Source organism: Bos javanicus, chromosome 20 (genome assembly GCF_032452875.1).
Source record: "Bos javanicus breed banteng chromosome 20, ARS-OSU_banteng_1.0, whole genome shotgun sequence".
NCBI lineage: Eukaryota > Metazoa > Chordata > Mammalia > Artiodactyla > Bovidae > Bos > Bos javanicus.
In genome coordinates, this window is record NC_083887.1 from 17,344,263 (window position 1) to 17,358,484 (window position 14,222).

Here is a 14,222-nt window from a genome sequence, read left to right on the forward strand (position 1 = left end):
GGATCCTGGCAGGCTACAGTCCATGGGGTCACAAAGAGTCTGACATGACAGCAACTGAACATGCATGCATTATACTACTAAACACAAGCAACCAATAATCCATATTGGGCAGCGGGGAGGTGTGGGGGTGTGGATCATTCTAGAAACACAGCTTCCAGAAAGTCTGCTTTCCGTAAATGATGTACTAAATCTCAGAAGCAAGGATTGGTGGGCATCGCCACGTGTAGTACCTTGGACCGCTGCATCGCTGGGTGCAGTGAGTAATCACTAGATAAACATCTGAGCGTCAATTGCAAAAGGATACTCCTGTGGGTAGTAAAAAATGTTCTCTGTTTGCAAGTCAAGGCTTACCCCTGTGTTTTGGAGATACCTGAATTGGTTTGGCTCTTTTCCAATTACAATCTGTTCATAATCACCCAGGGTCTGTAACATCAAGCAGTGTTATGAGGGAATTAATTCTTTCTATGTGACAGTTGTTAGTGTAATTCATGTCCTTGTTTTTAATTGCTGGATCAAATTACTTTGTAGATTATTTCATATTTCATCCCAAGAGAAAAGAATAGGAAAAATGCACAGTGCCTGTGGTGACTTATTTGTTTAGTCTAGCCAGGAAAAAAAAAAAAAAGCAGAACTAAAAGATTGACTTTCTAAACAAAATGACTCTTCTCTATCCTTAGAGTATATTTTGGATGATTTCAGATGGAAAGTTAGCCTGAATACATTCTTTCTGTTTAAACACTCTAGGAACTAAGTTTATTTTTATAACATTTCTGCCAAAATAATGGCCATAAAGGTCACAAAGCAATATCTCCTAATAAATACCTTGGAAGGATTTACAATTCAATGCTCTTTCGTTAAAAAAAGTACCTTGAAGATAAGAAATTAATGAGATTTGGAATAATTTATTAAGGAACACCTAATAGACTCTCGTGAGATTCAAATGTCAAGATGTTTAAAAAGAAAAAAACACAAAAGAAACTTTGCAAATGCAAATTATATGTGGGGGGAAAAGACAAAGAATATTTGAAAAATCTTATAAATGTTTGTTTTTGCAGCACTGAAATTTAATTCTTGTATTTGAATATAATACCTCGTAGATGGTTCATCCATTTTTGAGCCATAGCCACTAAAGCTTTTCATTCTAATGTTTGGAATCTCAGAAAGGATCAGTAACTATTTCTTGGGTGTCTTATGAGTTGAAAATTTACTTGTAGGCTTATAGGGAGGTGAACGCCCAGACAAGACAAGCTTACATAACTGAAAAGCTATAGAGAAAATGCATTGTTCTATTTATTCCTGCTTTATGATGAGTTGAGAGTAAAATGTATTTTAACAATGTGACACTTGAAGTGAACTGTTGCTGTAACTGTCCAAGGCCTGTCAACATTCTTATAAAGCAAACCTGAGTGATAATCTAAAGAATTATAGATCAGTGATCACTTAAAAGCAAGCAGCAGGGGCATTGATAAATACTGCCTGACTGTCTGGCAAATAAAAAACCCAGTCATCATTAAGAGAGGGAGCTGGAACTTGCTGATTGCTGGAAAATTATGGCAATCGACAAATGAACAGGCCTTCTCACTTCGGGCAAAGGAACCTTGTAGTTCAGGTAACAATGTACTGTCAACGTAGAAAGGTCCTTGAAAAAGGAGCTGAAACTGCTACCCTGAAAACAGAAGGCATATATACAGACTCAGTGTTGAAATGCTGGCAGCCCTAAATCAGTTTTCTCCACAAGAGTGTTGAATGTATGATCGTCACTGTCGTCTTTGAAAAGGGGAAAACAGATATCCAAAAAAATAGATGTCTTTTCCACCACTGGTATTAAAAAATGATTACAAAGAATTTCTCTGGTCACTTAATCTCATTATAAACCTAGTCCTTTCTAGTCTGTTACAGAAAACCAAGATGGTTACATTGTTTTAAACATGGATTCTATGGTTCTTATAAAATATATTGTTTGTTTGCTTATGTGTTGATCAAAAGAAGTGATTTATCTGCTACAGACTTAGCGGATGGCTGTGGATTAAGTGAAAGTATTAGTCACTCAGTTGTGTCTGACTCTTTGCGACCCCATGGACTATAGCCTCTGACCATGGAATTCTCCAGGCAAGAATACTGGAGAGGGTAGCTATTCCCTTCTCCAGGGGATCTTCCTGACCCAGGGATCAAACCCAGTCTTCTGCATTGCAGGCAGATTCCTTACCTTCTGAGCCACCAGCCCCTGCAAAGCATGTCTTTCAATTGTTTACTTGGCTCAAATGGATGTCAATAAGTCTCTTGAGGAAGACAAGGGGAAGGCATGGAGTGGCAGGAACTGAACGTGGGAAAGAGGCCATATCACCTTTGTGCTTCATACCAAGTTCATTTTGAGTAGAAAACCACCTGTATGCAATACATCAACATTTGCAAGGCTAACTGACGGACTGAGACCAGCTCTGTGAAGTGTTATTGTCCTTAATGAAAGGATACTGAGGCTCAGAGAGGTTTGGGGCTTGTCTCCAGAGTCAGAGATGGAGTGTCAGTTCCATCAGAATCCCACAGGTGGCGGAGCCTGGTGGGCTGCCGTCTATGGGGTCGCACAGAGTCCGACATGACTGAAGCGACTTAGCAGCAGCAGCACTGAAGTGACTTAGCAGCAGCAGCAGCAGCAGCAGCTTCTGCTGCTGCTAAGTCACTTCAGTCATGTCCGACTCTGTGACCCCAGAGACGGCAGCCCACTAGGCTCCCCAGTCCCTGGGATTCTCCAGGCAAGAGTACTGGAGTGGGTTGCCATTGCCTTCTCCAATGCATGAAAGTGAAAAGTGAAAGTGAAGTCGCTCAGTGGTGTCTGACTCTTAGCCACCCCATGGACTGCAGCCCACCAGGCTCTTCCGTCCATGGGATTCTCCAGGCAAGAGTACTGGAGTGGGTTGCCATTGCCTTCTCCGACTATTGTATATATGTACCACATATTCTTTATCCATTCATCTGTAGATGGGCATTTAGATTGATTCCATGTCTTAGCTATTATAAATACCATGGCTGTGCACACTGGGGTGCATGTATCTTTTTGAATTATAGTTTTGTCTGGATATAAGCCTAGGAGTGGGATTGCAAGATCACATGGCAGCTCTATTTTCAGTTTTATGAGGAGCATCCACACTGTTTTCTGTTGTGGCTGCACCAATTTACATTCCTGCCAACAGCATAGAAGGGTTCCCTTTTTTCCACACCCTCTCCAACATTTGTTATTTGTAGACTTCTTAATGATGTTCATTCTGACTGGTGTAAACTGGTATCTCACTGTAGTTTTGTTTTGTTTTGTTTTTTTGGCCATACTGCACAGTATGTGGGATCTTAGTTCCCTAACGAGGGATCAGCCCTGTGCCTCTTGCAGTGGAAGTGCATATTCTTAACCACTGAACCACCAGAGAAGTCCCTCATTGTAGTTTTGATTTGCATTTCTCTAATAATCAGTGCATTTCTCTAATAATCTCTAATAAGAAGAGGTAGCAAGAATACACAGAAGAACTGTACAAAAAAGATCTTCACGACCCAGATAATCATGATGGTGTGATCACTGACCTAGAGCCAGACATCCTGGAATGTGAAGTCAAGTGGGCCTTAGGAAGCATCACTATGAACAAAGCTAGTGGAGGTGATGGAATTCCAGTTGAGCTATTCCAAATCCTGAAAGATGATGCTGTGAAAGTGCTGCACTCAATATGCCAGCAAATTTGGAAAACTCAGCAGTGGCCACAGGACTGGAAAAGGTCAGTTTTCATTCCAATCCCAAAGAAAGGCAATGCCAAAGAATGCTCAAACTACCGCACAATTGCACTCATCTCACATGCTAGTAAAGTAATGCTCAAAATTCTCCAATCCAGGCTTCAGCAATACGTGAACCGTGAACTTCCTGATGTTCAAGCTGGTTTTAGAAAAGGCAGAGGAACCAGAGATCAAATTGCCAACATCCTCTAGATCATAGAAAAAGCAAGAGAGTTCCAGAAAAACAACTATTTCTGCTTTATTGGCTATGCCAAAGCCTTTGACTATGTGGATCACAATAAACTGTAGAAAATTCTGAAAGAGATGGGAATACAAGACCACCTGATCTGCCTCTTGAGAAACTTGTATGCAGGTTAGGAAGCAACAGTTAGAACTGGACATGGAACAACAGACTAGTTCCAAATAGGAAAAGGAGTTTGTCAAGGCTGTATATTGTCACCCTGCTTATTTAACTTATATGCAGAGTACATCATGAGAAACGCTGGACTGGAAGAAACACAAGCTGGAATCAAGATTGCCAGGAAAAATATCAATAACCTCAGATATGCAGATGACACCACCTTTATGGCAGAAAGTGAAGAGGAACTAAAAAGCCTCTTGATGAAAGTGAAAGTGGAGAGTGAAAAAGTTGGCTTAAAGCTCAACATTCAGAAAACGAAGATCATGGCATCTGGTCCCACCACTTCATGGGAAATAGATGGGGAAACAGTGGAAACAGTGTCAGACTTTATTTTTTTGGGCTCCAAAATGACTGCAGATGGTGACTGCAACCATGAAATTAAAAGACGCTTACTCCTTGGAAGGAAAGTTATGACCAACCTAGATAGCATATTCAAAAGCAGAGATGTTACTTTGCCAACAAAGGTCTGTCTAGTCAAGGCTATGGTTTTTCCTGTGGTTATTAATGGATGTGAGAGTTGGACTGTGAAGAAGGCTGAGTGCCAAAGAATTGATGCTTTTGAACTGTGGTGTTGGAGAAGACTCTTGGATTGCAAGGAGATCCAACCAGTCCATTCTGAAGGAGATCAGCCCTGGGATTTCTTAAGGGAATGATGCTGAAGCTGAAACTCCAGTACTTTGGCCACCTCATGCGAAGAGTTGACTCATTGGAAAAGACTCTGATGCTGGGAGGGATTGGGGGCAGGAGGAGAAGGGGACGACAGAGGATGATATGGCTGGATGGCATCACCGACTCGATGGACGTGAGTATGAGTGAACTCCAGGAGTTGGTGATGGACAGGGAGGCCTGGCGTGCTGTGATTCATGGGGTCGCAAAGAGTCGGACACGACTGAGTGACTGAACTGAACTGAATAATCAGTGATGATGAGCATCTTTTCGTGTTCTTATTGGCCATCTGTATGTCTTCTTTGGTGAAATGTCTATTTAGATCTTCTGCCCAGTTTTTGATCAGGTTGTTTGTTTTTTTGATATAGAGTTGAATGGGCTATTTGTATATTTCGTAAGTTAGGCCCTTGTTGCTTACATCATTTCAAATATTTTCTCACCGTCCATGGGTTGTCTTTTCATGTTGTTTCCTTTGTTGTGCAAAAGTTTATAGGTTTGACTAGGTCCCATTTGTTATTTTTGCTTTTATTTCTTTTGCCTTGGGAGACTGACCTAAGAAAACAATTTACATTAGAAAATGTTTTACTTCTAGGGATTTTATGGTGATATGCCTTATATTTCAGTCAAAAGAAGAGTCTTTATTTCAAAGTACTATTATATGCTATTTCCAGATATTTACTGTAAGATTTCACATTAGAAGGACTTTGTATTGATTATCTTTTGCTATCATCCATTACTTAGTAGTTTAGAACAACTTCTGTTTATGTAACACTTTCATGGGTTGGATGGGATAATTGGGATATCTGAAGTAAGTCTTTTGGTTAGGATCAGCTTGGTTGGAGTTGGATGGTGTAGGATGGCCTTATGCGTTCCATTTTGGGCGGATTGATCTCTGAGGATTTCAGTTAGGTGGCTTGTCTCCACTCCATGTGAGTTTTTGTCCTTTAGTAGGCTAGCATAGATTTCTCATGTTAGTCTCAAAGTTTCAAAATACAGGGAAGAGAGATGACAAGACCTAATGTGGAAATGCTTTCCAAGACTATGCTTGTAGTGCTTGCTAGGTGACCAGAGAGGTTTGTTTGGGAACAGATATGCTGAAACCCTAAGTGTGAGTAGGAGTTAGACTGAAGAAGAGTTGGGGTCCAGGGTGGAGGAAAGAGATTGTTAAGAATGAAGCCCAGAAGAATCTGAAGAGAGAGTATCTGGACTAATGCTTTTCCTAGAGCTGAAACATGGGGAAAGTGAAAGGGAGTTGCCAGAGGTGAAGCTGGAGATGAAGGCAAAGGATGAATGAGGGAGAGGATTGAGGCTATGTACTAGGGACAATGGAAACCCACTGAAGGAATTTAAATAGGGATATAATAAAGTCAGCCCAGTGCTCTAGAAGATCTGCTTTGGCTATAATTGAAGCTTTGATGAGAGGGAGCAAAACTGTAGTAAATAGACCAGGTAGTCAGAAGGCTCGTACAGCAGCTTCTTGCCTTAACGTCTGCTTTTGTCCTGTTGATTTAGCCATTCCAGCCTTCTCCCCTCCACTTTCAGTTATTGTTTTCACAGTCTATCCTTTTTCATCTTTTTCTTTTCGGTCTATGTATATCTTTGTATTTATGGCAAATCAGGTAAGCAGTGAGTAATTGGGTTTAATATTTTATCATTTGAAGTATTTTTAATTGGAATATTTAATATATTCACCTTTAATATAATTTAATGATATATCTGACTCAAATTTGCCATCTATTTCTGTCCCATCTGTTCTTTGCTTCTTTTATTCTCCTTTATCACACATTTTGGATTAAGTAGCTTTTATTTTATCTTCCTCTCTAATATCTTGTTAATTATATACATTTTATTATTCTTTTAACAGTTACTTAGAGATTACAGCATACATCCTCGACTCCATTAGAGTCACTTTTAAATTAGTACTTTTCTAACAAATCAGACAATGAAAGGATTTTATAAAATTTTAACTTGTACACATATTTTTAATCACAGAAGATTTTTTGGGGGTTATTGTTCAGTCAGTGTTATCTAGATTTATCTCATTTTAAACCTTTTATGTTTCTTGTTATTCCTTCTTGTATTCTGTGTTTGCATCTGGGATCATTAAAAATCCCTTTAGTATTTCTTTTCCTATAGATCTGATGGTGATAAATTCTCTCAGTTTTGTTTTTCTGAATATACCGTATTTGGCCTTTATTTTTTCAAGGATAATTTTGTTGGGTATAGAATTTTAGATTGTTTATTTTCTTTTAATGATACACTTTCTTCTGGAGATGCCATCCAAGGCAGAAAGAGGGAGTGAAAATTCTTGGTATCTCAGTTTCTTCCTCTCTCTTATCTTTTGAAGTGCCTCTAATGGCCTGAACCCAGCCAGAAGGCAGCAGGCATAGGAGCCCTGGAAACAGAGCCCTATGGCTTCAGTCCTCTCAGGATAGGCCTCAGAACATAAGGAAGGCAAGGAATGAATCTGAAGGCAAGCAGGATATAGATTTGCATAAGAGCCAACATTTATGAAATGTTTACTTTGTACCATGCACATCATATTACATGAATACTAGTGTGTTCATGAAGGTAGACTAAGTTATGCTATAATTTGAAAGAACAAATAAACAAAAATCTCAGGGACTTAGTGAACACAAAAACTTATTTCTCACTCATGTTATGTGCTTAGCAGAGGCTGGTGGTGGGCTCTGTTCCACACAGAGACATACACTGATGGCAGGTGTTGAATCTTACAGCTATGTCATCTGGAATACGTTACCTTTTTGGTTGCCACAGAGGGGGAGAGAACCTGGAGAACTGTGCTGAGGTTCTTAGCTTTCCCTTACTATTCCCTCAACCTGATGAATAGTACTGGCTACATGACCCCATCTAAGTACACATGTGCTAAGAAATGTTAAGAAGTGCATGGAATATTTGATAAGCATCGCTATTTTTGCTATTCATGAATTACTTCATTTAAGACCCAGCTAACCACGTCTGAGAACTTCCTCCACATGACTTTGGAATTTCACTCTGCTACTGGGTTCTCCCTGCCAAGTAACTATTGAGAATTCCTCATTCATGCTTACATTGTTACCCCAGTCTCTCCTGGAGGTCGCTTGTCACACCTCAACCGACTCTAGCTGCTGTATTCAACCCAGGAGGTGACTCAGCTCTTACAGCTTATGTTTAAATTTTTTGAGCTACTTCAGCTCTCTCCATTCTACTGTGCTTTCTCCCAGGTTGGACACTTACAATTCTTTTAGCCTTACAGAACATACATAGACCAAACAGTGATATCTAACAAAATTCTACAGACAGCTTGGGGATACTAGAAGGGAATTATACACAGAAGAGGGAAACATAGATGGTAGCTATGCTCTTGCTTCTAGACCATGCCCTTTAATAAGTGGTTTCCTTCTGGCTATGACACTTTTCTTGGACTCCTCAGCGTGCTGTAACATTTATAGTGGCCAGCCCAGAATGGCAGTGCTTTTCCACATCCCTCCTACTCAAGAGGACAGATTTGCTCTTGGCATTCAAGAGACAAGAACTGCTTCCCTCCCTCAGCTTTACAGCTTCTTTCTTTAGAAAAAAAATCAACTCTCACCCACAGTCTGTGATCTTGTCCTAAGAGTTCAGACATGGCAATCAAAAAATTTGACATTCAGTTTTCCAAAATCTAGATTATACCACCTGAAATAAAACTACATGTGAGCTTTCAATCCAGAGTAGACTTTGGTATTTCCAGTTAGGTTCCTTTTAGGTCCCTACCCACAGCTTAAGGTAAAGATACACATGCCTCCCTACGCCTCCTGTCATCATCTGGTTTCTGCTCCTGATCTCCTGTAAGTATATTTAAGATTGAAGGCACATGTGTACGCATGCGCGCACGTGCGCGCGCGCACACACACACACACACACCCCCAAAGAACAAAGAATAATGCACAGAGATAATTAAGTTAAAAATCACATCTAGGGAAAATAATCTTTCACAGGCATGCACCTATTAAAAATACAGAAATCTGCTTTTCTAAACAAACATGTTACATGTCAGTTTGAGGCATTTAGATCTAGGTTAACGGGTGAAAATCTTCTTAAAAAATCATGCATGCACATTTGCTTTACCTTTGGATTAAAAAGAAACCTTTCCAATTATTTTCTTAAAGGAAGTTTTTTCCAAAGATAAATTGATATCTTTACCTATAGATAGAAAATTGCTAGCAACTTTTATAGGATATCTCAGTAGTTGTAAAATAAGTGTCTCTCCTACCAGATATCTTGCCACATTTGGGACTGGTGCATAGATGTATTGAGTTGGCCAAAAAGTTCATTTGGGTTTTAAAAATTTGAACGAATTTTTTGGCCAACCCAATATTTGGTTGTTGTATTTTAAGGAATTACAGAATTTTACACTTATTGCTTTCATTTCAATCATGTAACTAAAAAGTCTAGAGCATTATAGTCCAGTAGAAATATAATGTGAGCCAATATATAATTTAAACTTTTCTAGTAGCTGCATTAAATAAGTAGAAAAAAGGCACAATTAATTTTAATAATAGTATATTTTATTTAATCTGATACATCCAAAACACATTAAAATGTATTTAATGTGTTTATGTTCTATATAAACATAAAGCACATTAAAATATATAAGGTGTTCAGTAGCCACAGATGGCGTGGCTACTACATTGGCGCCTGTAGGTCTAGAGGCATGACTGGACACAGTGATTCAAATGAGGCATCAGGACCCATTGCTCTCCCGTTTTTCTATTCTGCTTCTCCTCTGTTGGCTTCATTCTAAAAGATATTCTCCTCATGGTAGCAAAATGGCTGGAACAGAAACAAGCTACATCTTTTCAGGTCCAGATCCCATAACCAAAAGGAATTTCTGTCTCCTCCACAGTGAGAGCAAAGTCCTGAATCAGTCAGTTGGGTGTCCATTCTTGAAGCAATTTCTATAGTGAGGAAGCAGGATGAAGGCCCAGGTCACATGACCAACCATGTAGTCCCATTAAACCACCCATGCTGACAGTAAGACAAGGGAAGGTCCTCAGAGGAAAAGCAGGTGCTGTCACCAGAAAATTGGCTGGGGCTGGACAGAAAATATTTGAAACAGAAGCAAGCAAAAACATCAGAGGTCTTCTCCAACAATCAGCAGAGTACAGGTGGTAATAACTGAAGCCCAGGTGTTGATGAAACCTCGCAGGGGTACGTGGATAAAGGGCCAGAGAGGAGAGCCCTGAAGGACTTTCATCTCCTAAGGATGAGCAGAGAAGGAGGAGACTGAAAAGGGGGTATGAGGAAGAGCCATGAAACTGATGAAAAGAAGGTGGGGAAACTGCTAACTCACAGATGCCAAAGTGAGACATTATTCTGAGGAGTCAATGGCATTTAAGGCAGCCAAGAATCAAGCAAGGTAAGTACCAAGAAGTAGTCAACATATTGAATGAAACATGGGCCTTAGACCTTGGCAAAAGCAGTTTAGGTGCAGCAGTGGTGCAGAAGATACCAATCAGTTGAGAGTAGGTCCAGTGGGAGGTAAGTAAATGTAGTCAAAGCATGAGGACTTTCTCAAGAAGTTTGGATGTGAATAGGAGGCGACATCTAAGATGGTCATTTGAGGAGGCTGTGCTCATGGTCACATGCTGAGGGAGGATTTATTAAATACAACATAAATTATTAAATACACTGAATATGATTTATTTCAGCATTAATAATTTTACAGTAAAATGAAATAATATGCAGTACAGTGTAGAACTAGGTTTAATTTCTTCTTCAATGACTGGCACTGAAGCTTGGCTTTCTTGCCTTGGTTTTCTCATTTGTAAAATGGAAGCAGTTATGCTGATTTCATGGCTATCTTGGATTAAATGAGATAATGAATGTAAAAAAGTACTCAGTAAATGTAATTATTGTCATTGTTCCTCTTCACCAGCCATTGGTGAATAAACTATATTGTTTCTTATTTCCATGCTTTTGCATTTGGCTTAGAATGTTTCTTCCCTTCTGCCATTAGCCTGATGAACTCCTGCTCACCCTGGAATACCCCCCAAAAAAGTGGCTTTCTCTCTGTTGCTTGTCTGCTCCCCTGCCCACAGATGCCCTCAACCACAGATGAAGCAGGGCTTTGCTGTCCTCATTCTCCATTGCCTTTGAATTGCTCCTGTGAGCTGACCCACATTGCCATCTCCAATGCAGATCTATGCTGGTCTGCACCCACAAGGCCAGTTTCTTGTACTAAAGTGAATATTCTATCCTAGGTATCATGTCTTCCTGCCCATGACTCTAGAAATTCAGTCTTCATAATTCAAGGACCTTTCCTTTTGAACTATTCAGACTCGTTCGTTTGCATTTCTCTTTCTAGCTTTTTCTGTTCCTGTTGGTGACAGCACAATTCTGTGCAACACTGAAAACCTGGAGGTACAGTTCTCCATGTGTTGCCTTCAGATGACAAATGTATTCTGCTGGTGCCTTGGGCAAAACGCCTTCTCCAAAATACCACTGTCTATGAATACTTCCTCCAACAAAACTCTAGCTTCAGTTACAGGGTGAAGGATTTTATGGACAGAAGGAAAGCTGCATTTCTCCCTTCCAGATTACTCAAAAGTTCATTCCTCTGTGGCTGCTTTCTGTAATCCACTCTGTAATGCTGGTCCTGGGTCCTTCCTATTCCTTCCACCCTTCACTCAGCTTCTGCAGCCAGAGTTAGATCTACTCACTGCCTTCTCAGCAGCTTCTGTTACTTAACTCTTTCCTACTATCTTATTTGTCCCCTTATAGGACAGGGGCTTCTCTATGGTGCAGAGGAAGTGTAATGGGCTCAAGGAAGATTCTAACTTTGTATTTTCTATACTGTCTTCATGTTCTTTTTCTTTCAACATGTTCTACTTTTTAAATTCATTTAAACTACAAGAATAAAAGCCTGGAATATTTTTTCCAAGTCTGATTTTCTTTGTATATTCCTTCCTCTTGGGAAAAAATTAAATGTGATTTTTTTTTTTTTTTTTGCATTCCTGACCTCCAGAAGCTGGAGTGCAGCTGTATGATGGGGGCGGTGGGTCAAATCCTGGGGATTAGTAATCCTCACCTTTCAAATGATGACAGCTCTTGAGTGACTTCCTTGGAAGCTTTGGTACACAAAAGAAGTTCAATAGAGAGCAGGTTTTGAATGTTGCCATTTTGTTGATTATTTCAATATACTATTAAGATATCATTGCTTAGAAACTGTTGAGAGGGATGGATGGGTCACTGGGTATAAGGAGATAGATATAAAGAAAAATCTTGGACACATCAAACTGGCTGTATTTATGAGACTAAATATTTTGCTAATTAGATGTATTTATCTCCTGATAGGAATTTCTTTATATTGAGAACCCAGAAGATTCAGAAAGACTCTTTGCTGCTTATGAGGCATCATCCAGAATGCACAGTAGAGTGTCTGGAACATAGCAGAGCACAGTAAATGTTTATTGGGGGACCTAATGCTCCGTTTGGTCTGCTCAAGTCAGAGCCAGCTCCTCTGTGCTCTGTCCTTGCTAACAGACTCTCCCAGCCATGGAGGTAAACCAGAGCAGACTGATGGATTTCACCCAAAGCTGTTAATCCGTTAACAATTGGCTGTAAAAGTATGCTTATGGAAACAAAATGGGAAAACTAAAAACCAGATTTGCAGTTGCAGTGTAAAGATATAATTGCCATGTGTTGGAAGAAAGAAGGGCCCCTTGCAGATTGTAACTGTTATTTTCATACATGAAGAAAATGTCCTGGATTTAGTGAATTTTCTTTGGTCATCAGCAAAATGGAATTTCTGATTTAGAGCACCAAACTGATTTTTTTTTATTCTGCTGTTATTCACTTTTTTTCATCCAAACATTTGGGGAAAAAAAAAAAAATAGGCCCCTGATAAATTGATCAGGCAATTCTCTTACCAGCTTGTGATCTTGGGTAATTCACTTAACTTCCTGAGTCTTGATTTCCTCATTTGTAAAATGGGTATAAATATCTATTTGTGGGATGATTGGATGAGAGGATGTGTATAAAACATCTAGTAGAGTGCTTAGAACACAGAACAGTTATTCAAAAATAGCAGAAAACAACAGAATTTGCTTCCACAGTGCTGCTGCTCAATACTGGGTAGGCTTAAGCCCCTTGTATTATTCCTGACTCCAGTGAAGCAGAATCTATAGGATGTGTGTATATTGTACATGTGTGTGTGTACAGAGAGAGAGATTGACTTTATGGAATTGGCTCACACAGTTGTGGAGGCTGGCAAGTCTAAAATCTGTAGGGTGAGCTAGCAGGCTGGAGGCCCAGGAGAGAGAAAGCTAATGATGTTACAGTGGAAGTCCAAAGGCCGCCTGCTGCAGAATTCACTCTTGTTTCAGGAATGTCAGGCTTTAAACTGATTGAGTCCTACCCACAGGATGGAGGGCAATCTATTTTACTCAAAGTCTACTGATTTAAATGTTCATTTCATCCAAAAACACCCTGACATAAATATCCAGAACAGTGTTTGAATGTGTATTTAGGCACTGTGGCCCAACCAAGTTGACACATAAAATTAACCATCACACTCCCTTTGTTTATTATCCAGTACTGCCTCAGATGAAAACAGCCTCCTGATGGGTCTTTCTGCTTCCACTCTTGCTTCCTACCAGTACATTTATAAACAGTAGCAAGAAACAACACTTGGATTCCTTCTTTCTCATGCTTAACTCCAATGGCCTCCCCTTGCACTTACAATTAAAGCCAGTTTCTTATCAGTGTTTATAAGGCATTGCATGTCCTGGTCTGCTCTGACCTCACTTTACTAGAACCATCTGTGGTTGCTCTCCTCCTGTGTCACTTAAGGTAATACCTGTCATTGTAACTGATAAAAACCTGGAATCTCAGTGACTTAACACAGCACAGGTTTATACCTTACAGTGGTAGGCGATTTCTGACATGGCTACCAAAGATCCTTGCCTCCTGGTATTGATGCCTTAGTGTAATCCCTTCCCCTTTGGGCTTCCCTGGTAGCTCAGCTGGTAAAGTGTCTGCCTGCGATGCAGGAGACCCTGGTTCAATTCCTGGGTTGGGAAGATCCACTAGAGAAGGGATAGGCTACCCACTCCAGTATTCTTGGGCTTCCCTGGTGGCTCAAGCGGTAAAGAATCTGCCCACAATGCGGGAGATCTGGGTTTGATCCCTGGGTTGGGAAGATCCCCTGGAGAAGAGAAAGGTTACCCACTCCAGTATTCTGGCCTGGGGAATTCCTTGGACTGTATAGTCCATGGGACTGCCAGAGTTGGACACGACTAAATGACTTTTACTTTCACCTTTTCTCTTCCCCCTTAGTGCGGGCTGGATCTAGAAACTTGCTTCTAACAGAATATGGTAGAAGTGATGGGCTGCCACTTCT

The 14,222-nt window shown here is 40.2% G+C and overlaps 1 non-coding gene across 1 annotated transcript; it reads left to right on the top strand.

Annotated features, from left to right (window-relative positions):
• Positions 1-13,830: 13,830 nt before the first annotated feature.
• TRNAR-GCG (transfer RNA arginine (anticodon GCG)) lies at positions 13,831-13,902 on the top strand. Its single transcript has one exon. It is a non-coding gene; the product is annotated as a tRNA-Arg (tRNA).
• Positions 13,903-14,222: the final 320 nt, after the last annotated feature.